Below are 27,692 nucleotides of genomic sequence, written 5' to 3'. Positions count from 1 at the left end.
TGCTACTGGTTGCAGTGTTGCTCGTAATAAATATCGGTCCACGCGCATTTTTAGTTCTTGTTAAAATGGCAAAACAGCAGCTATAGAACAACATTTGCCAAATTCAAAAGAAAACGTCTTACAAAGGCCCAAAATCATGTGTATGAAAAGAAGACAAGTAAAAACGTGCTAGTTTGGCCGGGCCGAATCTTGGGTACCCACCACCATGGATTCCGCTAAAAATGTACTCTTATTAAATGAGGTTGTATTTGAATTATTTTTCAGCAATCAAATCGGGAACTGATTGAGGCTTCAATGGTCTCAATTTCAAACCGGGGGTCAATTTATATGGGGGCTATATCAGTTTATAGACCGACTAGGATCGTACTTGGCGTGGATATTGGAACATGTCGTTGTCCCAAATTTCAGCTAAATCGGATAAAAATGAAGGCATCTGGGGGCTCAAGTCAGATCCATGGATCGGTGTGGGCTTTATCCAAATCTGAACCGATATGACCCATTTGGAATCCCCAAAGGCCTACACCAATAAGAAGTATCTGTGCAAAAATTCAAGCGGGTAGCTTTACGCGTTCGACCTCTATCGTGATTTCGACGGACATGGCTAGATCGACTAAGAATGTCGAGACGATCCAGAATATATATACTTCATGGAGTCGCAGATCAATATTTCAATGTGTTACAAACGGAATGACTGGATTAGTATACCCCCATCCTACGTAGGTGGGTATATAAAGCTAAAATATGTGCTATATCAATAATCGTTTATAGTGGGTTGCCCAAAATGTAATATAGTCGGCGTTGACAAATTTTTTCACAGCTTGTGACTCTGTAATTGCATTCTTTCTTCTGTCAGTTATCAGCTGTTACTTTTAGCTTGCTTTAGAAAAAAGTGTAAAAAAAGTATATTTGATTAAAGTTCATTCTAAGTTTTATTAAAAATGCATTTACTTTCTTTTAAAAAATCCGCAATTACTTTTTGGGCAACCCAATATTTTCACATTTTACTGATGTATTTTGCAATATTTTGTAGAAACATTTTATCAGCTGTTTATTTTCTTTTGCTTTTCAATGAATTCGCAAAATATACCAATAGCGACATCGGTGAATTTGGAGTGTTGTTATTTTTTGTAAAGAAATGTATAAAAATGCACGAAGTGCACTATCTGTTAACGAGTTTTGCTTGGGTGTGTGTATTACAGTTAAGAACCATAACACAAACAACGAAAAATGGCGCGAACTAGAAACATACACAAAATCAGAGTTGGACTAATCACTGATAGTGTTAGTGATGTTTGTTTTGTTTGTGGATGCATAAATAAGAAAGTATTTTTTTTTAATATAAGTAAATATACTCGAAAGAAAAATAAATATTTCTTTCGCAAGTCAATCAATCTGTACGAAATAATAAGGTTTGTAAAAGAATGTGTTGCGCTTTTGGTCTTGCAATTACAACAACAATATTCGGATAAAAGTGGAAGATGCTGACAAAGGCTTTGGAAAGTTTTGCTTATTTAACTTATAACAGTGAAAATACTATAAAATCGAATTATTTTTACAAATAAATTCTACATTTGGATCTTTTTAAATTGTTTTGCGTTTCAATAAAAATATTAATTACGAAGGGGTGGGTTTTGGTTGGAATTACAAAAACATCCATGAATTTCAGTACGACCCACACACTCACATTTGTGTGTACACATGCACGTAAGCAGCTGATAAATTCTTTGATGACATATTATCTTTTTATATGTAAATGGCAACATTTTGGGTAACCTTGTCAAACCACCGATTTCGGACGATTTTCGGACATTTTTCCGTAAAAATGAACGTAGTACCAGCCTTAAAATAACATTCCTTCTCTTATTCGCCGTGTTTTCCTCTTTTCCAAAACAAGACCTAAAATATCTCCATATTGCAAAGTTCGCATTTTCAATATAACTGCTAGTAGTAATGGAAAATATTTTTGAAAAATATTCATTACGCAAATAATTATTATTTTCTGGCTTTTTTCTGTATTATTATGTGGCGCGCACTTTACTTTTGATTTTTGACAAACATCAAAATTTGTCAGTGTTACAAAAAAATGGTCGATTGGCACAGCAAAATGAAATTTTTTTCTCACTGATATAAAAAAATTGCTAGAATTATAGCTGCTGATTTAAAGTGCAACCTTCTACACTCATGGTACTACTAACAGCATGTTTACATTGCAATTGTAAATTTTGTCCATGAACATTCCACAGAACAGAAGCAAACTTCTCACACATCAATGAGTGCAGTCCGATTCAAAATTAAGCTCAATGATAAGGGGTCTCGTTTTTATAGCCGAGTCCGAACGGCGTGCCGCAGTGCGACAGTTTTTTGGAGAGAAGTTTTACATGGCATAGTACCTCACAAATGTTGCCAGCATTAGGAGGGGAAAACCAACGCTGAAAATTTTTCTGATGGTCTCACCAGGATTTGAACCCAGGCGATCAGCGTCATAGGGAGACATGCTAACTTCTGCACTACGTTTACATTGAAATTTTAAAGCTAAGTTTAACTAAATCCAAAAACAAATCCAGGCCGTTTAAGCTGAGTTTTTGGGGATTTAAGTGACATACACAAGCGTACATGCGAATACGTGAATGAGCATATCACACACAACCATACACAATTCTTGAAAACAATTGCATATTTGGTGCTTTTATCGATTATTCAATTTGCTTGTTTTGGGATTTGTTTTTGTATTGTAAAACCTGCAAAAACACTGGATTTAGCACATAAATCTCGATAAGGCCATAAATCCGGATTTAGTGGCCAATGTAAACGTACTTGCCCCAACAAAACTACCTTGAGTGGCTAATGCCGTAAATTGAAATATCAAAGTGGTTTAAGAAATAAACTTTGTTTTACAACTTATCCTTTTCAAATGTGTTGTTGTTGTAGCCACAGCTTCATGAGGAGGTGGCAATCTTCGTCAAGCTCCTGTGTGAGCAAGCTCGTTCCGGTCCAAAGGACCCATCGCCGCGGGAACAAGGTGGTCATTGGTTATTTAAAGGCGCCAAGAACTCGTCTTGTCATATCAAGCATCATAGGCACTCAGCGTTTGCGCAAGACCCGGTGCCACCTATAACATAATTACCATTTTTCTCGCGAGGTGCACTATCTGTCAACGTAAAAAGTAAAATAGAGAGATCGATTTATATGGGAGCTGATCCTCATGAGAGGATCCGTCGTACAAAATTTCAGGCAAATCGGATAAAAATTGCGACCTATAGAGACTAAAGAAATCAAGATCCCAGATCGGTTTATATGGCAGCTATATCGGGTTATAAACCGATTCGAACCTTATTAGATACAGTTGTTGAAAGTAAGAAGAAAATACGTCATGCAAAATTTCAGCCAAATCGAATAGGAACTGCGCCCTCTAGAAGCTCAAGAAATCAAGACCCTAGATCTGTTTATATGACAGCTATATCAGGTTTTGAACCGATTTAAACCATACTTTAAACCATACCACAGTTGTTGGATATCATAACAAAATACTTCGTGCAAAAATTCATTCAAATCGGATAAGAATTGCGCACTCTAGAGGCTCAAGAAGTCAAGACCCAAGATCGGTTTATATGGCAGCTATATCAAAACATGGAAAATTTTCAAAATTTCAAGCGGCTAGATTTACTCCTTCGGAAGTTAGCGTGCTTTCGATAGACAGACGGACAGACATGACTAGATCGGCATAAAATGTCGCGACGATCAAGAATCTACATACTTTATGGGGTCTCAGACGAATATTTCGAGTAGTTACAAACAGAATGACGAAATTAGTATAGCTCCCATCCTATGGTGGAGGGTATAAAAACCACACACATTTCAATATTTAAATATCCGGAGGCAAAATTAAATTTACTTTAAGTAAAAAATATTAATGAAAACATCTCTAGAGTCAACACTCTAAAAAATTTTCTCCAAAGATAAAATGTAATTGTAATTACCCTCAACACAAAATTTCAATGAAATCTTTAATAACATTTTATAAAAATGTCTCAGAGGACAAAATTTTCTGACAATGTAACATCTTCAAAAAGGCGGACCTTTTTTGGCACAAAAACCGAGTTAGTAAAAATTTGATTATACTACAATATTCAGCAAAAAACGTACTCCGTTTCCAATATCGACCCGATGACCAAAATAATTATGTCCCCTTCAAAGTAAAAAAATCTTCAAGGCGTCAAAAGGCCAAATTATGACCCAAAAAAACGTATGGCAGCTCTGTTTACGACACTCTTTTTTTAACGCCAGGCGTGCTTACTGGCTACGTTACACCATGGCTTAGTGGTATAACATCGCAGCACATCATTACATAAGTGCAAGGGAGTGTACCGTAAACAGCTGAGTACAATTTTTTCGCGAAGTGCACTATCTGTCAACGAGTTTTGATTGTGTGTGTATTATAGTTAAGAACCAGAACACACCCAAACAACGAAAAATGGCGCGAACTAGTAACATACACAAAATCAGAGTTGCACTAATCACTGATTTTGATAGATTGTGCACTCAAAATTTTGTTGTTGGGCAACTGCCACTACCTGTAAATGAATATATCTTGGCAACACATCGTGTGCAAGATATATTCATTTACAGGTAGTTACATACACAAAATCAGAGTTGCACGATGTGTTGCCAAGATTGGGTATTTACCCAATAAATACCTTTTTGGGTATTTACATTTTGGGATTAATTTTTGATGATTTCGTATTCTTTGTACCACTTCTGTGAAGTGTAGGCCAGATTGGACCATATTTAGATATAGCTGCCCTGTAGACCGACCGCCCGATCTCCCGATATAGGGTATTAGAACCATAAAAGATCCATTTGTTACCCGATTTCGATGAGAATTGGGACGTGAGTTCTGATAAACCCTTACCCATTCCTGTGAGATGTGGTCCAGATCAGAACAATCTCCTGATATAGTGTATTGAGCCAATAAAATGCGAAATTTTCATCCGATTGCGATGAAATTTGGCACATTAACTTCTAGTAGAACCCTACACCTATTTATTGAATGTGGTCCAGATCGGGTTATTCTTGGATATAGATGCCATATAAACCGATCTACCCATATAGAGTATTGAGCTCATAAGAGGAGCATTTTTTTATCCGATTTCGATGAAATTTGGCAAAGTGAGTTTTGGTACACCCCTCCTATCAGTGTAGGTTGGTTGGGATTGAAAATGGACCATCTTTGATATAGCTGCCATATAAACCGATCTTGGATCTTGACTTCTTGAGCCACTAGAGGGCGCAATTCTTTTCCGATTTGGTTGACATTTTCCATTATGACTTCCAACAACTATGCTAATTATTGTTTAAATCGGTCCATAACCTGATATAGCTGCCATATAGACCGATATTGATTCTTGACTTCTCGAGCCTCTAGAGGGCGCAATTCTTATTGGACTTAGCTGAAATTTTGCGTGAAGTGTTTTGTTTTAACTTCCAACAACTGGTTGGTTCATAACCTGATATAGTTGCCATATAAACCGATCTGGGTTCTTGACTTCTTGAGCCTCTAGAGGACGCAATTATTATCCGATTTGGGTGGAATTTTGGTACAACGGCTTCTTCCATATACGTGCCAAATATGGTCTGAATCGGTCTATAGCCTGATACAGCTCCCATATACACCGATCTCGCTTCTTCTTTTTTGAATTGGCTGAAATTTCACACAATGACAACATTCAATAAAGTTATTGTCCGAATCGGACCATAACTTGATAAAGCTCTTCTATAATAGGAATTGTTTCTTTTATCCTTTGTTTGCCTAAAAAGAGATACTGGGAAAGAACTTGACAAATTCGATCCCTGGTGAAGGGATATATAAGATTCGGCCCGGCCGAACTTAGCACGCCTTTAAAAGGTAATTTTATATGTTTTTTGTTTTTCATTCATTCTTTTCACTAGTTGTAATTTTCGAAACATATTCTTAAGCTGTTTGTTCTTCTTTTCAATTTGTGCTTTTTAGTTGGACTATGCGAATTTGTGCAAATTTGCATAAATTTTTGCTGGAAGTCGTTCGGGTACGCGCGAGAGAGAGCAAATTTTGAGAGTTAGAATAGTTGAGAATAGAGAACCTGCAAATTTCTACTGGAACTTTTTTACCAGTAGAAATTTGCAACATTGCACAGATGTTTTGTAAAGGTCAGCTGTTTTATGAAAAGCAGCCGTTACATGAAAATACAAAAGCTAACGCCAAAATGGATCAAAAAGGCAGAGGTAAGTAAGAAATATAAATATTGTTTATTGGTAATTATTTAATTTGTTTCATTTTGATTTACTTTTAATGAAGGTTCATGGCAGCAGCTAGTGTTCAGGTATAGGAAACTCGAGAAATGAAGGTTGTTCTACATTAGAAGGTAAGTGCAAAATTTGCAAAATCTTCACAAATGAAATCATTGTATCCTTACAGACACCAAGAAAAGAGCAATTATCTGTTTCTTAAGTGTTTTGATGGAATCATACTCATCGGAGAGCTACGATGAAACCAACGCCGTTCCTTTGAATTTTTTAAGGGGGGAAGATGCTGCCATAGGATTGAGTGGGTCTAGCAGTTAGACAAGTGACGCAAAGTGGAATTAGAAAAAATTTTTTGCAAATTAGTCTGCCAATTGTGTACGGATACAGATATCTTCAATGATAACAAAGTGTCCGTAGCCACCACATGACCAAATAGAAAACTCCCTTAGCTTCACATCAGTGATCATAGCAATTTATCTAGCCACAATATCCAAAAGCATTAGATGGTTAGTCTAAGGTATCTTTGTCAGCACAACAAGAGTACTTTTGTATACGTCCTATGCTGCCCTTAAAATGCATGCTGGTGCTCGGCGAATGGAAATTGTCCAACGAGAGGAGCGGAAGGAGTAGTCCCTCATACGTCTTGGCTACAAGGGGGAGTCGGTCTGTACGACTCCCCCTTGCTCATGTCATTTTCAGTTTTCAGTAGCGGGATAAGACTGCTCATCTTCCAAACATCGGGTACTATAATTTTTTTTCAGATAGGCTGTCCAGCGGCACGGAGATCACGCATATACAAATGGCTCCCAATCTAGCCTTTTCACTCTCGGGTCAATAAATTGACTTCATTTAAGGAAAATACCTCACAAGTATCGCCAGTATTTTTTATTTAAAAAAAATTGTTTTCCAAGCTTGCAAATAAGAAACAAACCAAAATAAAAATCAGATGTTTTTCAACAAATTTTCACTAGAAGTCGTTCGCTCACTTTTGCTTGCAAATTTTTTAAGAGAGTAAAATGGATCTTACTCTCCTGCAAATTTTTATTGGAAAAGACTTAATATGTAAATCCAAGTTTTTTGTTCTTTTTTTTTGGAGTAGGCACATGCATATAAAAAAAATATATTCACTTTTTTGCGTAATTGAAATAACCATAAAATTAACTAAAATCTTACATATAAGGCGATTCGTAAAAAAACCCGCGCACAAAATAATTTAAAAAATTATACATTTTAATTTTAGAGTGGTTTATGCGTGACCTTTCTTAATATTTTAATGGAATAAGCGTTATTGAAGTGTTTAATAGACAAAAATTCTTCCATTCATGCAACAGGAAATAATTTTTGAGAAAAAACATGTAAAAGCGTGCTACGTTCGGCCGGCCCGAATCTTATATACCCTCCACCTTGGAGCACATTTGTCGAGTTCTTTTCCCGGCATCTCTTCTTAGGCAAAAAATGATATAAGAAAAGATTTGCTCTGCTATTAGAGCGATATCAAGAAATGATCCGGTTTAGACCACAATAAAATTTTATGTTGGAGACTTGTGTAAATGTCAGCCAATTCGAATAAGAATTGCGCCCTTGGGGGCTCAAGAAGTAAAATAGAGAGATCGATTTATATGGAAGCTGTATCGGGCTATAGACCGATACAGTTTCCAAGAAGACCGATACAGCTTCCCAAGAAGTCAAGAGGATCCGTTGTACAAAATTTCAGGCAAATCGGATAAGAATTGCGCTCTCTAGAGGCCGAAGAAGTCAAGACCCAAGATCGGTTTATATGACAGCTATACCAGGTAATGGACAGAATTGAACCATACATAGCACAGTTGTTAGAAGTGATACTAAAACACTATGCGCAAAATTTCAGCGGAAGGAGTAGTCCCTCATACGTCTTGGCTACAAGGGGGAGTCGGTCTGTACGACTCCCCCTTGCTCATGTCATTTTCAGTTTTCAGTAGCGGGATAAGACTGCTCATCTTCCAAACATCGGGTACTATAATTTTTTTTCAGATAGGCTGTCCAGCGGCACGGAGATCACGCATATACAAATGGCTCCCAATCTAGCCTTTTCACTCTCGGGTCAATAAATTGACTTCATTTAAGGAAAATACCTCACAAGTATCGCCAGTATTTTTTATTTAAAAAAAATTGTTTTCCAAGCTTGCAAATAAGAAACAAACCAAAATAAAAATCAGATGTTTTTCAACAAATTTTCACTAGAAGTCGTTCGCTCACTTTTGCTTGCAAATTTTTTAAGAGAGTAAAATGGATCTTACTCTCCTGCAAATTTTTATTGGAAAAGACTTAATATGTAAATCCAAGTTTTTTGTTCTTTTTTTTTGGAGTAGGCACATGCATATAAAAAAAATATATTCACTTTTTTGCGTAATTGAAATAACCATAAAATTAACTAAAATCTTACATATAAGGCGATTCGTAAAAAAACCCGCGCACAAAATAATTTAAAAAATTATACATTTTAATTTTAGAGTGGTTTATGCGTGACCTTTCTTAATATTTTAATGGAATAAGCGTTATTGAAGTGTTTAATAGACAAAAATTCTTCCATTCATGCAACAGGAAATAATTTTTGAGAAAAAACATGTAAAAGCGTGCTACGTTCGGCCGGCCCGAATCTTATATACCCTCCACCTTGGAGCACATTTGTCGAGTTCTTTTCCCGGCATCTCTTCTTAGGCAAAAAATGATATAAGAAAAGATTTGCTCTGCTATTAGAGCGATATCAAGAAATGATCCGGTTTAGACCACAATAAAATTTTATGTTGGAGACTTGTGTAAAATGTCAGCCAATTCGAATAAGAATTGCGCCCTTGGGGGCTCAAGAAGTAAAATAGAGAGATCGATTTATATGGAAGCTGTATCGGGCTATAGACCGATACAGTTTCCAAGAAGACCGATACAGCTTCCCAAGAAGTCAAGAGGATCCGTTGTACAAAATTTCAGGCAAATCGGATAAGAATTGCGCTCTCTAGAGGCCGAAGAAGTCAAGACCCAAGATCGGTTTATATGACAGCTATACCAGGTAATGGACAGAATTGAACCATACATAGCACAGTTGTTAGAAGTGATACTAAAACACTATGTGCAAAATTTCAGTCAAATCGGATGAGAATTGCGCGCTCTAGAGGCTCAAGAAGTAAAGACCCAAGATCGGTTTATATGGCAGCTATATTAGGTTATGGACCGATGTGAACCATACTTGGGACAGTTGTTGGATGTCATAACAAAACACGTCGTGCAAAGTTTCATCCTAATCGGATAAGAATTGCACACTCTAGAGGCTCAAGATTTCAAGACCCAAGATCGGTTTACATGACAGTTATATCAGGTTATGAACCGATTTGAACCATACTTGGCACAGTTATTGGATATCATAGCAAAACACGTCGTGCAAAATTTCATTCCAATCGGATAAGAATTGCGCACTCTAGAGGGTCAAGAAGTCAAGACCCAAGATCAGTTTATATGGCAGCTATATCAGGTTATGGACCGATGTAAACGATACTTGGCACAGTTGTTGGATACCATAACAAAACACGTCACGCAAAATTTCATCCCAATCGGATAAGAATTGCGCACTCTAGAGGCTCAAGAAGTCAAGACCCAAGATCGGTTTATATGGCAGCTATATCAAAACACGGACCGATATGGCCCATTTACAATACCAACCGACCTACACTAATAAGAAGTAATCGTGCAAAATTTCAAGCGGCTAGGTTTACTCCTTCGGAAGTTAGTGTGCTTTCGACAGACAGACGGACGGACGGACGCACGGACAGACGGACGATCAAGAATATATATACTTTATGGGCTCTCAGACGAATATTTCGAGTAGTTACAAACAGAATGACGAAATTAGTATACCCCCCATCCTATGGTGGAGGGTATAAAAAACAAAAAGTCATCACCCTTACGAACAAGGTGGGTGCTAAATGGACTTGCCGGGTAGAAATGTAGTGTAGGTAAATAATCCTTGTTCAACACCTATTAGGGTGATGACTTTTAAACGACGTAATTTCCCTGTATCATATTTTGATGAGTTTTAATTTAAGACTAGCTGGACAGGGCCCGCTCCGCTGCGCTCTATGTGGAACAAAACTACTTTGAAAATTTATTTTCGACAATTAAAGAACTTTTAGCAAAATACCGTGCTACGAAAAAAAATATATGCATATCGCTTGACTAATAGCATAACAATATAAATGTCTTCATCTGAATCCCATGTTATCTTTATGGTACTACGAAATTGCTCGAAGGGTTTGGGGTCATTTAAGTTTGGATGTTAGATGTACTCCACTCTTAAAATGCACTATTTGAGTCCGATATTCCCATGGGGATTTTGGGAGTGGAAAGGCCCGTAGGGTGGTGATTGGTGGGTTTGGGGGGTGGTGTGGACCCTCAGTGTGAACTCCCGAATGTGGGTATGAATTTCGTGCTTTGTTCCCAAATACCTCTCATTTGAGCCCCATATTGGCATAATCGGTAAATCATGGCCCTTAAAAAAATATAAACATAGTGCTCAATCAATCAATTTCGTGCTCTATCCCCAAAACCATTCATTTCACATGGTTGGTAAATATGTACGATTAAGAGGTGTTTTGGGGAGCAGGTAGTACCCCAAACACTTAGCCATGAAAATATATCAAATATACCCAAAACAGGGGGAAGGGGTGGACTCCAGAAACTTGGTCCCAGATTTGGATGTCAAATTCGTATTCTACTCGCAAATACCTTTCATTTGAGTCCTATATTGCCATGGTCGGTAAATATGTCCGATTTAGAGATGTTTTGGGGGTTGGGGTGGTTTTCCAAACACTTGGTCCGAAAATTAGATATCAAATATGTTTTCTAATCTTAAATACATCTCATTTGAGTCCCATATTGTTGTGATTGGTCTATATATATATATATATATGGTATCGAGGGTCTATATATGGGTATGTTGCATTCATACGTGCAACAGGAAATAATTTTTGAAAACTTCAAACGTATGATAGCAGTTTTATCAAACGAGTGTATTTGTCACATGACATGTCACTTTTTTATCCATATGACTTTCCCTATATTTGTCATAATCATGCGAATATTTATTGTTACCACAGTACACTGGTTGTATGATTTATTCCCTGTAGAAGCTACCAACGTAAATCTTTGCTCGTCTATTTATGTGCTGGCTTATTGCAATTCTTATGAAATTCTAAAACATGAGTCCTTATAGCTAAAAACACAAATTTATGACAAGTAATGAGGCTATGTCCTATTGAATGAAATCAGCAAGTTTTTTGCTTCAATATCTATTATCTGAAAAAAGTAGTCACGACAAAATGACGCGAAAAACGAACATAGTAGCAGCCATAAGAAGCTATTAAGTGCTTAAATCAACTAGGCTAAAAACAAGTAAGGAGATGTTAAAAAATACAAATCTGGTTCCATCCAGGATCGAACTGGAGACCTTCTGCGTGTAAAGCAGACGTGATAACCGCTACACTATGGAACCACTTGGCAGCACTCGGGCTAATTTCTTTATTTCTGGCACATGGGTCACTCTTGTGATTTTCAAATTTTATTGTATTAGCATATGTTAAAATATAGGCGACATTACATTCCCATCTTTAGAATCATATGAAGGTCAGCAAACCATTAAATGGGTTTCCTAAATTCAATTAATCAACAATTTTCTCTGGATATTTAAGCCAACAACAGAGAGCGAGAGAGATTCATATTACCTGAGCAGTTTTAAAGTGATGCCAACTCAGTCAATCCAATTCACTTAGAGGATTTTTGTCAATGTAATATTTTTTCACGGACAAAAATGAAAAGCAACATCAAAATTACAGATGTTAGTTCAAAGCAATCACTTCGCCGTCTTGATAAAATAAATAAAACCAAATATCGCTAAACGCTTGATGAGGGGGGTCAAGTATTGGGTTGCCTAAAAAGTAATTGCGGATTTTTTAAAAGAAATTAAATGCATTTTTAATAAAACTTAGAATGAACTTTAATCAAATATATAATTTCCATTTTGTTCGATAACCTTTTGCCATCTTCCTGGCAAATTTAGTATTCCACGCTCATAGAGCTTCTGGCCTTTATCTGCAAAAAACTGAACCAAGTGCGATTTTATAGCCTCATCATTGCCGAAAGTTTTACCATTTAAGGAGTTCTGCAAAGATCGAAATAAATGGTAGTCTGATGGTGCAAGGTCAGGGCTATATGGTGGATGCATCAAAAGTTGCCAGCCAAGCTCACTCAGTTTTTGGCGAGTGACCAAAGATGTGTGCGGTCTAGCGTTGTCCTGGTGGAATATGACACCTTTACGATTGACCAATTCTGGTCGCTTCTCCTTGATGGCTGTATTCAATTTGTCCAATTGTTGACAGTAAACATCCGAATTAATCGTTTGGTTCCTTGGAAGCAGCTCAAAATATACCACACCCTTCCAATCCCACCAAACAGACAGCATAACCTTCTTTTGGTAGATATCAGCCTTTGAACTGGTTTGAGCTGGTTCACCATGCTTGGACCATGATCGTTTTCGACTAACGTTGTTGTAAACAATCCATTTTTCATCTCCAGTTATGATTCGTTTTAAAAACGGATCGAATTCATTGCGTTTCAGGTGCATATCACAAGCGTTGATTCGGTTTGTTAAATGAATTTCTTTCAATACCTGTGGTACCCATATTAAAATTGACGCCAAACAAACGAATGTAAACAAAATTTCGCGCACTTTTTTTCCAAAGCAAGCTAAAAGTAACAGCTGATAACTGACAGAAGAAAGAATGAACAGAGTCACAAGCCGTTGAAAAAATTTGTCAACGCCGACTATATTACTACTATATTACCGACAATTGCTTTTTGGGCAACCCAATAAATTTTTAATAAGCATGGCGTAGGAGAAAAAACATTTGTAATGAAAGGCTGCCTTCTTAATGTAAAGTTGGGATACCGTTCCACTGCGGTATTTAAATTTCAACCAAGTCGCTGTGCAACAAGTCATTTTCTAATGCAAAATAAACGCGATCGTCAAACTTCTAATTGTAACTGGGTGTTTGTTAGTGTTAGTGATGTTGCTCTGGTTGGAAAAAAATAAATTGTTAGTGGATGCATAAATAAGAATGTTATTTGTTTAATATAAGTAAATATACCCGAGAGAAAAATAAATATTTCTTTCACAACATGCAACTCAATCAATCTGTACGAAATAATAAGGTTTGTGAAAGAATATGTTGCGATTTTGGTCTTGCAATTATAACAACAATATTTGGATAAAAGAGGAAGATGCTGACAAAGGCTTTTGGAAAGTTGTGCTTATTTAACTTATAACAGTCAAAATACTACAAAATCTAATTATTTTTACAAATAAATTTTGAATTCGTCTTTTTTTAAATTGTTTTGTGTTTTATAATATATTAATTACGAATTTGGTTGACATTACAAAAACATACATGCATTTCAGTACGACCCACACACTCACATTTGTGTGTACACAAGCTCGTAAGCAGCTGATAAATTGTTTGATGCCATATTCTTTTTTTTAATTAAATGGCAACATTTTGGCCATGAAAATCAAATGTGGTAACCTTGAAAAACCACCGAAAGAACGATTTTCGGAAAATTTTCCGTAAAAACAACGTAGTACCAGCATTAATGGGGGATTGTCCCACTGAATGATATCAGCAAGTTTTTTCCTTCAAAATTTATTATCTAAAAAAAGTAATCACGAAAAAATTTCGCTAAAATCTAATATAGTACCCCTAAAGGTTTCAAAAATATTCAATTGGAGAAATCAAGTCCGATTTGTTACAAATCAAATTATTTCACGTGAAATAAAAAACTGGTAATGGTTGGAAAAATGAGCGGAAAATATTGATGAAAAGTGTTCGTTTCGCTTTCGGAATAGCCGCTGAAATTTTTAATTGTTTCGCGAGCGAAATATGGAAGCAATCAAATTTTTTTTGTTTCCATATCAAAACAATTTTCTGTTTCTCTACTTACTGTTTTCTCTATTTTATATACTTTTTGTTCAAACAAATAAAGAAAAACGAACCACTGAAACCAATAAAACAAACTAATATGATGCCGGCATTAGTTTCAAGTGTTGCCACTATAATAGTTTTGTGCCATTTTCCTCACTATAAAAAGAGTACTTTTCCGCCGATTTTCAGCCAACGTTTCGCCGACTTTTTTTAATGGAGTTTAACAGCATTCCGCTCAAAAAATTGAACAGAATACTCAGCTTGTTTTTTCATCTAGCGGAAATTTACATTTCACGACGCCCAAAAAAGCACAACCCCTGTCGCTGCGCAACAAGTCGTTTTCTTACATAAAATAAACGCGATCGCCAAACTTCTAATAGTAACTAATTGTTTGTTAGTGATCTTGCTCACAAGTACTTACTCGGGGTGGAAATATTATTTGTGGATGCACAAATAAGAAACAATTTGTATATAAATATAGAAATATATATATATATATAAATATGCTTCTAAAATAAATAAAAAAATAAACGTTTCTTTCATAACAAGCTATTGCAATAAATCTGTACGAAGTAATAACGATTGTGAAAGAAAGTGTTGTCCTTTTGGTCTTGCTATTATAACAACGCACAGTGGGCCAAATGGCAAAAAAATTGGAAATAAGTCTACAACTTTTTATCTGTTGATTTTAGCCATACAAAATGTTCTAGACATTTGTAGAGGAGGACATAGGCTTTCAGAAAAGTGCTGTTGTTGGTCCATATCTTTAATACAGGGTGAGCTACAGGGTGTCAAAGTTGACCACTTTTGACTTCTCCAAGCTTCTGGGGGCCATAACTTTTGATCTACTCAACCGATTTACATGATTTAGGACTCTAGAGAAAGAGCTTGACAAGATCTAAAAAACTTATGCATAAAGTACCATGCCATCGTGTACTGTTAAGGAGTTATGAATTGTTTAATTTTAAAATATGAAAATTTGGCCTTGGTTTTTTTCAGTGTTTTTTTAATAACTCCGTCAATTTTAAAGCTATAAACTTCATACTTCACACAAATTATGCCAGCATATGTGTGCATAAAATACAAAAGGAATCACGTGAATATCTTTGGCGGTTTAAAAATGGCATCGTTTTCAATATGAAAAATATTTTTTTTGTCAAAAAATTGCAAAATTTTTCAAAAAAGATACTCCCATTTCCTTTAAGTTTTCGCAAACTTTGGCCGTCAAAGCATTATCATTTCTTTCCATTTTCACAAAGTCGAGGTATTAAGAAAAGTTTTAAGTGCTAATTTGGCTAATTTCGATATCAAACAACACCGTTATCTTAAGACCAAAATGGCCAATTTTTTTACTAAACTTCAAAAGTTTCTCACTGGAAAAAAAGTTCCACGGGGATTTTTTCGCTTTTTTTGAACTTAAATGAAAGCTTAAAATGTTCCCAACATTTTAAGGTATGTCTCGCCATATCCTAGCCATAAATGAGATCGTAGCGATCAAAATACTGAAAAAAGTCAATTTTCAAGTAGTGCTATATTCATTGCTAAAAAACAAGTATTACGTCACATTTTATTGCAAAGATGTTAAATAAACTTTTATTTGGTAACACTTCTTCTACAAAACACAAAAAGAATCATGGAAATATCTCTATTCTATTCCATTTTATGGAACCGGCAATAAAAAAGTCAATTTTTCAAAAAAGTCGAATTTCCCAAATTTTGTTTTTGTTGTCCTAATTGCACATGACACACTATAGCCATATTTACGCAACATACCTTATCGTAAAGGAAATTTTCATACCTTTCCAACGATGTATAAAACATTTCTCAACTCGGATTCTATCTACTCTAAAATTCATTTACACTTCATTAAACTCTATATAAAAATGTCTATTTGTGAAATGGAACCTTATATGGGGCCTACACTAAAACATTGATAGATTTGCCCAGGGTTTACAATACAAATGTGTTAGAATAAAAAAAGGTCTCCTGCCAAAGTTTAAAAAAATTGGAATAAAAATATGTGTTTTAGAGCGAAAACACTTCGCATCGGCGTGCGTTTGTATAGTACCTACATCTATTTTTAATGTAAGCTGATGATTTTTGAATAAAAAGTAACCTAGAAATATACCTGCATATATATATATATTTGTGTTAAGATTTGATGCAGACAAATGTTACCTGTTTCGCTATGTCGAATTCCCAGGAAATCCACCGTATCAATGAATGTGAAAAAACCTACCCATAAAAAATTCATTGTCATTTTTTTTAACCAAATTCGAGTCCAGGTAAATAATTATAGAAGAGTAAGTAAAAAGAGGCACTTTGGACCCCTTTTTACGATTGCGTCTGATACCTGAAATGGGTCATTAATTGTGAATATATTGCATAAATATTTGAACAAAATCCAAATTTTCTTCATTATATTTTGTAGAGGCGTAAAGGACATTTATAAGTTATGGAAGTCATACTGAAGTATTCCACTCTTTCGAAAATTGTATGGGACATCAAAAATGATTCCAAATCATACACGGAGTCATTTAAGGAACTTGTTTACACTTTGGACCACATATATGGAATAAGGCTAAATAAAGACGCTTTAGACAAACTTGAAAAATTCTACAAATCATTTGAGAGAAGGTTGCCAGAATGTTCATTCGCAAAAATCAAGTTTTTCAAAATGTATGAGAAGTGGCTGAAATCGGATCTACTTATTGAAATTAAACCGCTGATTCCCGGCCGGCCTAGCAAAGCATACGACGAAGTTACGGAGAAAACCAAAAAGAAAAAACAAGAGGAACTATTGGCGGCACATCCGCCAAATTTAATAAAAGATACGTTCAAAACAGCATTGTTAAAAACACAACCAAAAAATGTTGGACGAATTGTCGATGTTTTACCATTAGCATCTCCGAAAAGGGTAAAGAGAATGGTAGAAAGTATTCCAACTCCAAAATCGACTACAGAATTCACGGAGGAAGATGCACTGGCCCTGATTTTGAACCTAGGCCTCTCAAGAAACAAATACTCAACAATGAGGAAGGCTCTTCGTGAAAAAGGATGGGGTTGTTTACCCTCAAAACATAAATTGTACAACACCAGGACGAAAATGGTGCCATCAAATATATACGTGGACGAATTAAAAGCAAGAGTGAAACTTGCTGATCTTGTTGAAAATACAGCTGTTAGAATTATTTCTAATTTTACTGAAGAACAGTTGAACACATGTAATAATTCCGAAGTGGTTTTGATCAGCAAATGGGGTTGTGATGGATCATCTGGATTTTCCGAATATAAGCAACAAACAGAAATAGATACCAACTTCGCATCAATTTTCATGGCATCATTAGTACCATTGAGAATGAGATTGTACAAGGACCAATCTTCATCATCGAAAGAAAATGCATTTCAAGATATATGGATAAATAGAACACCTGGGTCAAAATATTTATGTCGCCCAATTCGGTTTGAGTATACAAAGGAAGACCGGAACACAACACGATCTTTGGTGAACGAAATAAAGGAAGAAATTGCTGCATTACCCATGATTGTTATAAACCAATTGGGAAGAAATATAAAAGTTTCGTTTCAACTACAACTCACTATGATCGATGGAAAGGTGGCAAACGCATTAACTGGCGTTATGTCCAATTGGAGATGCAATATTTGTGGCAAGAAGAATGGGCAATTCGAGGACAAGTCTGATGAAAATTTAGTAAACGAAAATGCGCTCAATTTCGGTATTTCGCCCCTGCACTGTAGAATTCGATTCATGGAGTATTGTTTGCATTTATCGTATGACCTTAAATATCGGACTAGCCCTGGAAACCGCGATGTCTCTGCTAGAAACAACCAAGATCTTCACAAAATGAGGCAGGAAGAGAAGAATCGAATCCAGTTGGAGTTTAAACAAAAGGGACTTATAATAGATAAACCTCTTTACGGATACGGAAGCACAAATGATGGCAACTCGGCAAGGCGGTTTTTTGAGGACCCCGTATCGACATCTAAAATAACCGGTCTTGATGAACACTTGCTAAGACGATTCAAAGTGATTTTGGCTGTAATCAATAGCAAAAAGATGATAAATTCAACCAAATTTGAAGCTTATAGTAATGACACAAAAAACATTTTATCTGATTTATATTCGTGGAAAGCTTTAACACCGACAGTACATAAAGTCTTACATCATGGCAAGGAAATTGTGGAATACAACATACTTCCGTTAGGAGAACTTACAGAAGAAGCTCAGGAATCCCGTAATAGAGATGTTAAACAGTTCCGGCTTTTCAATACCCGAAAGAGCACCAAATTTAACCAAAATTATGATTTACTTCAATATTTATTGCTATCGTCTGATCCGGTACTATACAGCATCAGAACTAAATGGCTACCAAAAATATGTGACGATATAGATAAGGACGATCCCGATGCCATTCAAATTAAAGAGCTTTTAAATTTTGATACCTTAGATTATTTGGTAGAGAATAAAATCAAATAATACAAAACTAAAATGCTTTTTTATTTTGGGAGTAGCTAATATACATATAAACGCACGCCGATGCGAAGTGTTTTCGCTCTAAAACACATATTTTTATTCCAATTTTTTTAAACTTTGGCAGGAGACCTTTTTTTATTCTAACACATTTGTATTGTAAACCCTGGGCAAATCTATCAATGTTTTAGTGTAGGCCCCATATAAGGTTCCATTTCACAAATAGACATTTTTATATAGAGTTTAATGAAGTGTAAATGAATTTTAGAGTAGATAGAATCCGAGTTGAGAAATGTTTTATACATCGTTGGAAAGGTATGAAAATTTCCTTTACGATAAGGTATGTTGCGTAAATATGGCTATAGTGTGTCATGTGCAATTAGGACAACAAAAACAAAATTTGGGAAATTCGACTTTTTTGAAAAATTGACTTTTTTATTGCCGGTTCCATAAAATGGAATAGAATAGAGATATTTCCATGATTCTTTTTGTGTTTTGTAGAAGAAGTGTTACCAAATAAAAGTTTATTTAACATCTTTGCAATAAAATGTGACGTAATACTTGTTTTTTAGCAATGAATATAGCACTACTTGAAAATTGACTTTTTTCAGTATTTTGATCGCTACGATCTCATTTATGGCTAGGATATGGCGAGACATACCTTAAAATGTTGGGAACATTTTAAGCTTTCATTTAAGTTCAAAAAAAGCGAAAAAATCCCCGTGGAACTTTTTTTCCAGTGAGAAACTTTTGAAGTTTAGTAAAAAAATTGGCCATTTTGGTCTTAAGATAACGGTGTTGTTTGATATCGAAATTAGCCAAATTAGCACTTAAAACTTTTCTTAATACCTCGACTTTGTGAAAATGGAAAGAAATGATAATGCTTTGACGGCCAAAGTTTGCGAAAACTTAAAGGAAATGGGAGTATCTTTTTTGAAAAATTTTGCAATTTTTTGACAAAAAAAATATTTTTCATATTGAAAACGATGCCATTTTTAAACCGCCAAAGATATTCACGTGATTCCTTTTGTATTTTATGCACACATATGCTGGCATAATTTGTGTGAAGTATGAAGTTTATAGCTTTAAAATTGACGGAGTTATTAAAAAAACACTGAAAAAAACCAAGGCCAAATTTTCATATTTTAAAATTAAACAATTCATAACTCCTTAACAGTACACGATGGCATGGTACTTTATGCATAAGTTTTTTAGATCTTGTCAAGCTCTTTCTCTAGAGTCCTAAATCATGTAAATCGGTTGAGTAGATCAAAAGTTATGGCCCCCAGAAGCTTGGAGAAGTCAAAAGTGGTCAACTTTGACACCCTGTAGCTCACCCTGTATTAAAGATATGGACCAACAACAGCACTTTTCTGAAAGCCTATGTCCTCCTCTACAAATGTCTAGAACATTTTGTATGGCTAAAATCAACAGATAAAAAGTTGTAGACTTATTTCCAATTTTTTTGCCATTTGGCCCACTGTGCAACGTTATTTTTATACAAGTGGAAGGTGCTGGCAAAGGCTTTTGGAAAGTTTTGCTTATTTTACTTATACCAACAAAAATATTACAAAATCAATTTTTTTTAATTCGTTTCTTTTTAAATAGTTTTGTGTGTTCATTATTTATTAATTTCGATGGGGTTGGTTTTGGTGGAAATTGCAACAACCTATATTAATTTGAGTGCGGTACATGCACTCACATTTGTGTGTAAACATGTACGTAAGCAGCTGATAAATTGGTTGGTGCCCTATTAATTTTTGTATATAAATGACAATATTTTGGCCAAAGAAAGCTAAAAAAATCAAATGTGGTAACCTTGTTAAACCGCCGAAAGAACGATTTAGGGAATTTTTCCCCAAAAAAAAACGTAGTACCAGCCTTAAGACACCACAATACCGTTAATTTCTGACTTGGAAATTTTGAATTGAAGTTATGTATACCAATTACTTTGTATAAAAGTACTTAACTATTTTCAGCTATTATCTTCTGATTCCATCGGTATTATATTGAGGGTGAATGTGGAAAGGCACCGAAAGACTGCGTAGCCAATTTCGATTGAAATTGCGATAAATCTAAACGTAAGTCGATATTTGCCCCCTTTCAAACCCCAAACGACATACATAACGTAAAGTAAGAACTACTCGCCTGTAAAGATGAAAAAGGTTTGAAAAACATCCAAATTGTTCAAACAATTCATCAGGCCTGAAAAAGTACTAAATTGGTCGCGGGTGTACTGCGGTACTCCATGGGTCGAAAAAGTACGGAATAAGGTACTATAGTGCTAACTTTTCCATCCCTGATGTGCAAAAGTGAAACCAGTCAATTCAACTCGCTCAAAACACAACGAAATTGTGATTCAAAAATGATTGATTGATTGAAGCACAAGGCAAAGAGCGTCAAAAAGAAGAGGAGTTGACATTAGAGTCCAATTCGGGATGACGAGTGACAAAGTTTAAAGACACAACATGTTTAAATTGCTTACGATATTTCGTTTTTCCTTTTATTCCAACTTTTGGTTGCAAAGAAACAAAGCAATATACGAAAAATTTTTCGAACGAATGCCCCAATCAAAACAGAAAACCCCGAAAATGTTGCAACCCTCAATGTGAATCCAATTGGAATACATGGAAAAGGTTGTGTCTTTAATGCGAGAACCACAAAAAGAGGAAGGAAATGGAAATACATAGATGTGAGCGAGTCGAAATGTAAAAAACATCAAAGAAGAAAGTCTATAGGTACAGATAAACTATAGTCAGTAACAGATGTAGATAGTATGCTAAGGAAATGGTATCCGATAATGGCGGCGATGAGGATACCACAGAACCAATTGCTAATTATAGTATAGAATGTGTACCGCCTAGTCAGAACGAGGTCTTCGTAGCAGCAACCCGGATTGAATATAACAAGGCAGCAGGAGCCGACGTGCTGATAAGACTATGTATCAGCCGTATGCGCGATGTGGCTAAAAGATCGCATACCCGATGGTTGGAACCACAGCATACTATGTCTCGAACGCAAAAAACGCGACAAGAGATTATATGGCAACTACAGAGGAATAAGCCTCCTCCCTATCGCATAAAGGATACTATCGAGCATACTTTGTGAAAGACTATAATCTAAAGTCAACGAAATAAATGGGGTAAATCCACCATAGACCAGATATTTACACTGCGCCAAACTCTGGAAAAGACTCAAGAGGGACAAATTATCGCCTACCATCTTTTCGTAGACTATAAAGCTGCTCTCGAAAGTCCTATACGTACAAAGGTATTGCAAGCCATGTCTGAACTTGGTATCCCTTAAAAATCATACTGTTGTCAAATACATACAATTAGTAAAGATTCGGCATTTGAAAGAGGCGATTAGGGTTAATTTTGAACGCATAATCCTCCAGTATAAAATTGCAAGCATTCAATTAAGAAAGTATCAAAATTTTGCTTGCTCTCACGCTCTCTTCTGCTGGCAAATAAAATCGATATTATGGGTCGGTCAGCGGATGTAGTAACTGCAGCCTTTAAAAAGATCGAAAGGGAATCAGTGAAAATGAGCCTGGAAGCATATGGAGATAAAACCAAATGGGTGGTATCAACCATGACATAATTAGCAGGTAGTGTACCGTAAACAGCTGAGCAAATTTTTTCTCGGGAAGTACACTATCTGTCAACGAGTTTTGGTTGTGTGTGTGTGTATTATAGTTAAGAATGATACATATACAAACAACGGAAAATGGCGCGAACTAGTAATATACTCAAAATCAGAGTTGAACTAATCACTGATTTTGTCAGATAATGCACTAAACATTTTGTTGTTGGGCAACTGCCACTACCTGTAAATGAATATATCTTGGTATCAACTGCTAAAACGCCATGTACAACCGATCAGATGAAGAAAATGGAGAAAGTTGGGAAGCACAACTTTGAGATAATCAGCAAATTTATTTACCTCGTCACCGCCGTGAACGAAACAAATGACACCAGTTCGTAAATGTTCACCAGTTCGGAGGATAGTATTGGTTAACAGATGATACTTTGGATTAAGTAAGCAATTGCAAGAAAGACACTGATACTACCCGTGCTGTTGTATGGCTCCGAAGAATGAATGGCTATTCGCGAATATAGAAGGCGCAGTACTTGGAGTCATGACCTGTGTTGCCTTTTTTGGTAGGTTTTTATTCTCTTGGCAGGTTGGTAGGATGACCTCAATTTTTGGTAGGTTTTTCCAAAATATAGATATCAAGTTATTTACTGAAAGAGTCGTCGGCGTTAACTCAAAATTTATTAATTTCTTGTCTTTTCTTGGTATTTGTTAAGAGTTCGATGTCGAGGGTCCAAATATTATTAAAAGGAGTTTCATTGCTTTTAATTTTAGTAAAAAGAGGGTTAGTTTCTGATATTGACTATAACTGGTACAGACATTAAGAGAGCTCATACAAATTTCGTAGCTAGGAACTGCGGCTTTTGTCAGTTCTCTGTCTTCAATCGGAAAACAGGGCTATGAGGCAGCTGCATACTTAGATCTTGAAGTATCCATGCAACTCACTTAACGTGCAAAATCCCTAAATCAACTGATCGCTTTATCCAAACTGGCACGGTTGTTCATTGAAATCGGGGCAAACATACGACTTGCAAATGGAATCACAAAAACATATACTGCATTTTTGATTTGTAGAACATTTGGTAGGTTTTGGTCTGGCTTGGTAGGATTTTTCTAAAATTTTGCTAGGAAATAGCACTGGTCATGTCATAATTACCAGGTAGTGTACCATAAACAGCTGAGTACAATTTTTTCTCGCGGAGGGCTCTATCTGTCAACAAGTTTTGTTTGTGTGTGTATAATAGTTAAGAAATATAACACCCACACAAACAAAGGAAAATGGCGCCAACTAGTAACTAACTCAAAATCAGAGTTGCACTAATCACTGCTTTTGACAGATAGTGCACTCAATATTTTGTTGTTGGACAACTGCCACTAATGTAAATGAATATATCATGCTCAGAGTGTTGGACAATATAGGCGTCGTATGACCCACCAGCTGTATGACGGCGTAAGCATAGTTAAATCTATCAAAATAGAAGGGTTGCGTAAGTTAGAAAGTACATCAAGTAAAAACTCGTTAGGCCTTGCTATGCCGTATGTTATGTAACCTTTATCATGAATTACCTTGGTCTAGTCTTTTTAAACCCACTACCGAAGGAAGGGAGTACTCCCACAGAAAATTTGATACTAAACGTGCTCATTTCAGTACCATACGGTATTGATAGTAAAGCAACAACGTATGGTAACAAGTAAAAAGGCGTTAAGTTCGGCCGAACTTTGGATACCCACCACCTCGGGAATATACGTAAACCACCTTTCATCAAAATCCGGTGGAAATTCTATACCTTTTGTCCCATAGCAGTTATATCAAAATATGTTCCGATTTGGACCAAATACTTATAAGTACAAGTCATTGTTCAATTGTGTATAACAAAATATTGGTCTTTAAAATAGCTTTATCTAAAAATAAACCGATCTGAGCTACATACGACACGGATTTCGAAAAGCCTAACATAAGTCACTGTGTCAAATTTCAGTGAAATCGCATTATAAATGAGCGTTTTATGGGGCCAAAACTTTAAATCGAGATATCGGTCTATATGGCAGCTATATCCAAATCTGAACCGATTTGGCCCAAGTTTCAGAAAAATGTCGAAGGGCCTAACTCAACTCACTGTCCCAAATTTCGGCGAAATCGGACCCAAAACCTTATATTGAGAGATCGGTCTATATGGCAGCTATATTCAAATCTGGACTGATCTGGGCCATATTGCAGAAGGAAGTCGAAGGGCTTAACCTAACTCACTGTCCTGAATTTCGGCGACATCGGACAATAAATGCACCTTTTATGGGAACAAAACCTTAAATAGAGAGATCGGTCTATATGACAGCTATATCCAAGTCTGGACCGATCGGAGCCAAATTGACGAAGGATGTCGAAGGGCCTAACACAACCCACTGTCCCAAATTTCAGCAAAATCAGATAATAAATGTGGCTTTTATGAGCCTAAGACCCTAAATCGGAGGATCGGTCTATATGGCAGCTATATCCAAATCTGGACCGATCTGAACCAAATTGACGAAGGATATTGAGCGGCCTAACACAACTCACTGTCCCGAATTTCATCCAAATCGGATAATAAATGTGGCTTTTATGGGTCTAAGATCCTAAATCGGAGGATCGGTCTATATGGCAGCTATATCAAAATCTCAACCGATCTGAGCCATATTGACGGAAGATGTCGAAGGGCCTAAGACAACTCACTGTCCCGAATTTCAGCAAAATCGGATAATAAATGTGGCTTTTATGCGCCTAAGACCTTAAATTGGAGGAACGGTCTATATGGCACCTATATCCAAATCTGAACCGATCTGGGCCAAATTGACGGAGGATGTTGAAGGGCCTAACACAACTCACTGTCCCAAATTCCAGCAAAATCGGATAATAAATGTGGCCTTTATTGCCCTAAGACCCTAAATCGGCGGATCGGTCTATATGGGGGCTATATCAAGATATAGTCCGATATAGCCCATCTTCGAACTTAACCTTAAAAAGAACCTGTGCAAAGTTTCAGCTCAATATCTCTATTTTTGAAGACTGTAGTGTGATTTCAACAGACAGACGGACGGACATGTCTAGATCGTCTTAGATTTTTACGCTGATCAAGAATATATATACTTTATAGGGTCGGAAATGGATATTTCGATGTGTTGCAAACGGAATGACAAAATGAATATACACCATATAAAAAAAATACCGAATGGTAAGTATGAAATTTAAAATAATTAGTACCGTTTGGTACAAGCCTTTTTATCGAATTGGTATTGGTTTTAATACAAATCTGTTATTGGTTTTAGCACCAGACCGTTATTTGCTTATCATACATACCGATCACCCGATTTATGTTCTTGGGACTTGAGCGCGTTTATTACTCAATTTCGCTGAAATTTGACACAGTGGGCTGATTTAGGATCTTCGACATTCGTGTTCAATATTGTTCAGATCGGTCTGTATTTGGATATAACTGGCATATACACATAAAGATCTCCCGATTTCTTTGGCCCATAAAAGGAGCATTTTTAAACCGATGAATTTTGTTGTGTTAGACTCTTCCTGAGTATGGTCGAGATCGGACTATATTTAGATATAGCTGCTATGACGAGCGTGGATTAATATATGTATATATCCGAAGTGGCGGGTATTCAAAGTTCGGCTGGCCCAAAGGCCGGGATAGCTGATAGTTGGAATAGATGGTTGAAAATTGATGTATGTATACTCGTTTTAGTCCACCTACATCCATCGTTAGGAGGATTGGTGTTTCTGCGTTTTAATTTTATTGACAACATTGGCACTACTGCTCATACAACAGCATGTTGTGCTGATCAAATGGCCCACAAAACAAAACAAACAGTATACGTTTGTCAACGCTCGTGTTATGCATCTTGGTTTTGCTGTTTCCGTTTCTTTTTGTGTTCGCCTTTGCGCTTAAACATTTTTTACGTTAAAATCATTATCTTGCCGGTGCTGTTTTTAAATGTATTACAATAGCTTAGGTGAAAGTGAAACTCAAAAGTAGTCTTTTAATAAATTCTAAAATTTTAACAAAGAGAGTGAGAGAGAGAAAGAGCTCCACCGCGTTCAGTTAGTAACTAGCATTGGTTCAAAGCTTCCAAAAATGTTTTTACAACAACAAAATTAAATAAAAAAAGTGTTTAATTAGCCACGCACCTACAATCCAAGAAAATCAAAAGAATAAAATTAAATCAAACAATTCTCAAAGTATTTTGTGTTTCAAACTCGCTTAGTAACAACGTCTATAAAAATAATCGTGTAAAAATTCATTGCGTGTTACTGTGACCGATTGAAAAAAACCCAACAACAAATCGATAGAGTCTAGCGACTCAATTGCCTGTCTATTGGCATAGGATTTCCTACGGCTGTGCAGTGTTGTTTGTGCCTGTTACTGGTTTATCTGTGATCGTCGTCACAATTGTCCCTTCTTTCAAGAGAGGGAGTTTTTTAACACCAATAACCCACCCCCTCCCTTTGGTGGTTTCCAATGTAGCCCATAGGGGTTTTCAATTAACACGAACATGTGGTGATTGTTTCTTTTGTGTCCGTATAGAGTTCGTGTTAAAAAGAATTTGTAACATAAGCAGTATCATCAAATTGCGAAAAGAAAATCTTTCGCATTGTTTCATTGAATTATCATTCATCGTAAGATTGTCACGGGATATTTAAATTGGAGGTAAGTTTTATTTTTAAATAAGACAGTTTTACAGGCGATATATGTATGCATGCCTGTTATCTTATCTTCTTATAAATATATACAAAAGAGTTGCGTGACTGACTGACTGATTGATCATCGCCCACCCCAAACGGCTAAAGTTAGAATCATGAAATTTTGCATGAATGTAGGTCTTGTGCCATAGGCAAGGGATAAAACGGGATTTGGTGATATTCGTACGTTTGGTACTCAAATATTCCAAAAAGTAGGAAATGGATATTAGCCCATCGCGAACGTAAAGGGCTAGAATTATGTTCTCAAATTAAAGAGCATCTCGAAAAACTAAAATTTGGTGACAAAAATTTCCCGAAATCGTACCAGAAGTTGAACAAATAGTACGTTTAGTTCCGCAATTGGTACTTTTTGGTACCTTTTTTTGTTAATTGAGCTAGAGCTTAGAATTTTGGTATTTAGGTACGTTATGGTAACCTTTATTGGGGAACCAAATGTGTTTTTGGACATTAAGGTACTAAAAAGTAGCAAAAAAGGTACGAAATAGGTGAACTTTGCATAGGGCGAACTTCGAAATTTGGCTTAAATGATTGTTGTTGGGTAGATAGAAAAATATAAACAAGTAAAAACATGCTAAGTTCG

At 36.1% G+C, this 27,692-nt stretch overlaps 1 non-coding gene across 1 annotated transcript; it reads right to left on the bottom strand.

Moving 5' to 3' along the window:
* Nucleotides 1-11,724: 11,724 nt before the first annotated feature.
* Nucleotides 11,725-11,797, bottom strand: Trnav-uac (transfer RNA valine (anticodon UAC)). The gene has a single exon. It is a non-coding gene; the product is annotated as a tRNA-Val (tRNA).
* Nucleotides 11,798-27,692: the final 15,895 nt, after the last annotated feature.

The sequence above is a fragment of the Stomoxys calcitrans genome, chromosome 1 (assembly GCF_963082655.1).
Source record: "Stomoxys calcitrans chromosome 1, idStoCalc2.1, whole genome shotgun sequence".
NCBI lineage: Eukaryota > Metazoa > Arthropoda > Insecta > Diptera > Muscidae > Stomoxys > Stomoxys calcitrans.
This window is presented reverse-complemented; position numbering and strand designations above follow the sequence as displayed.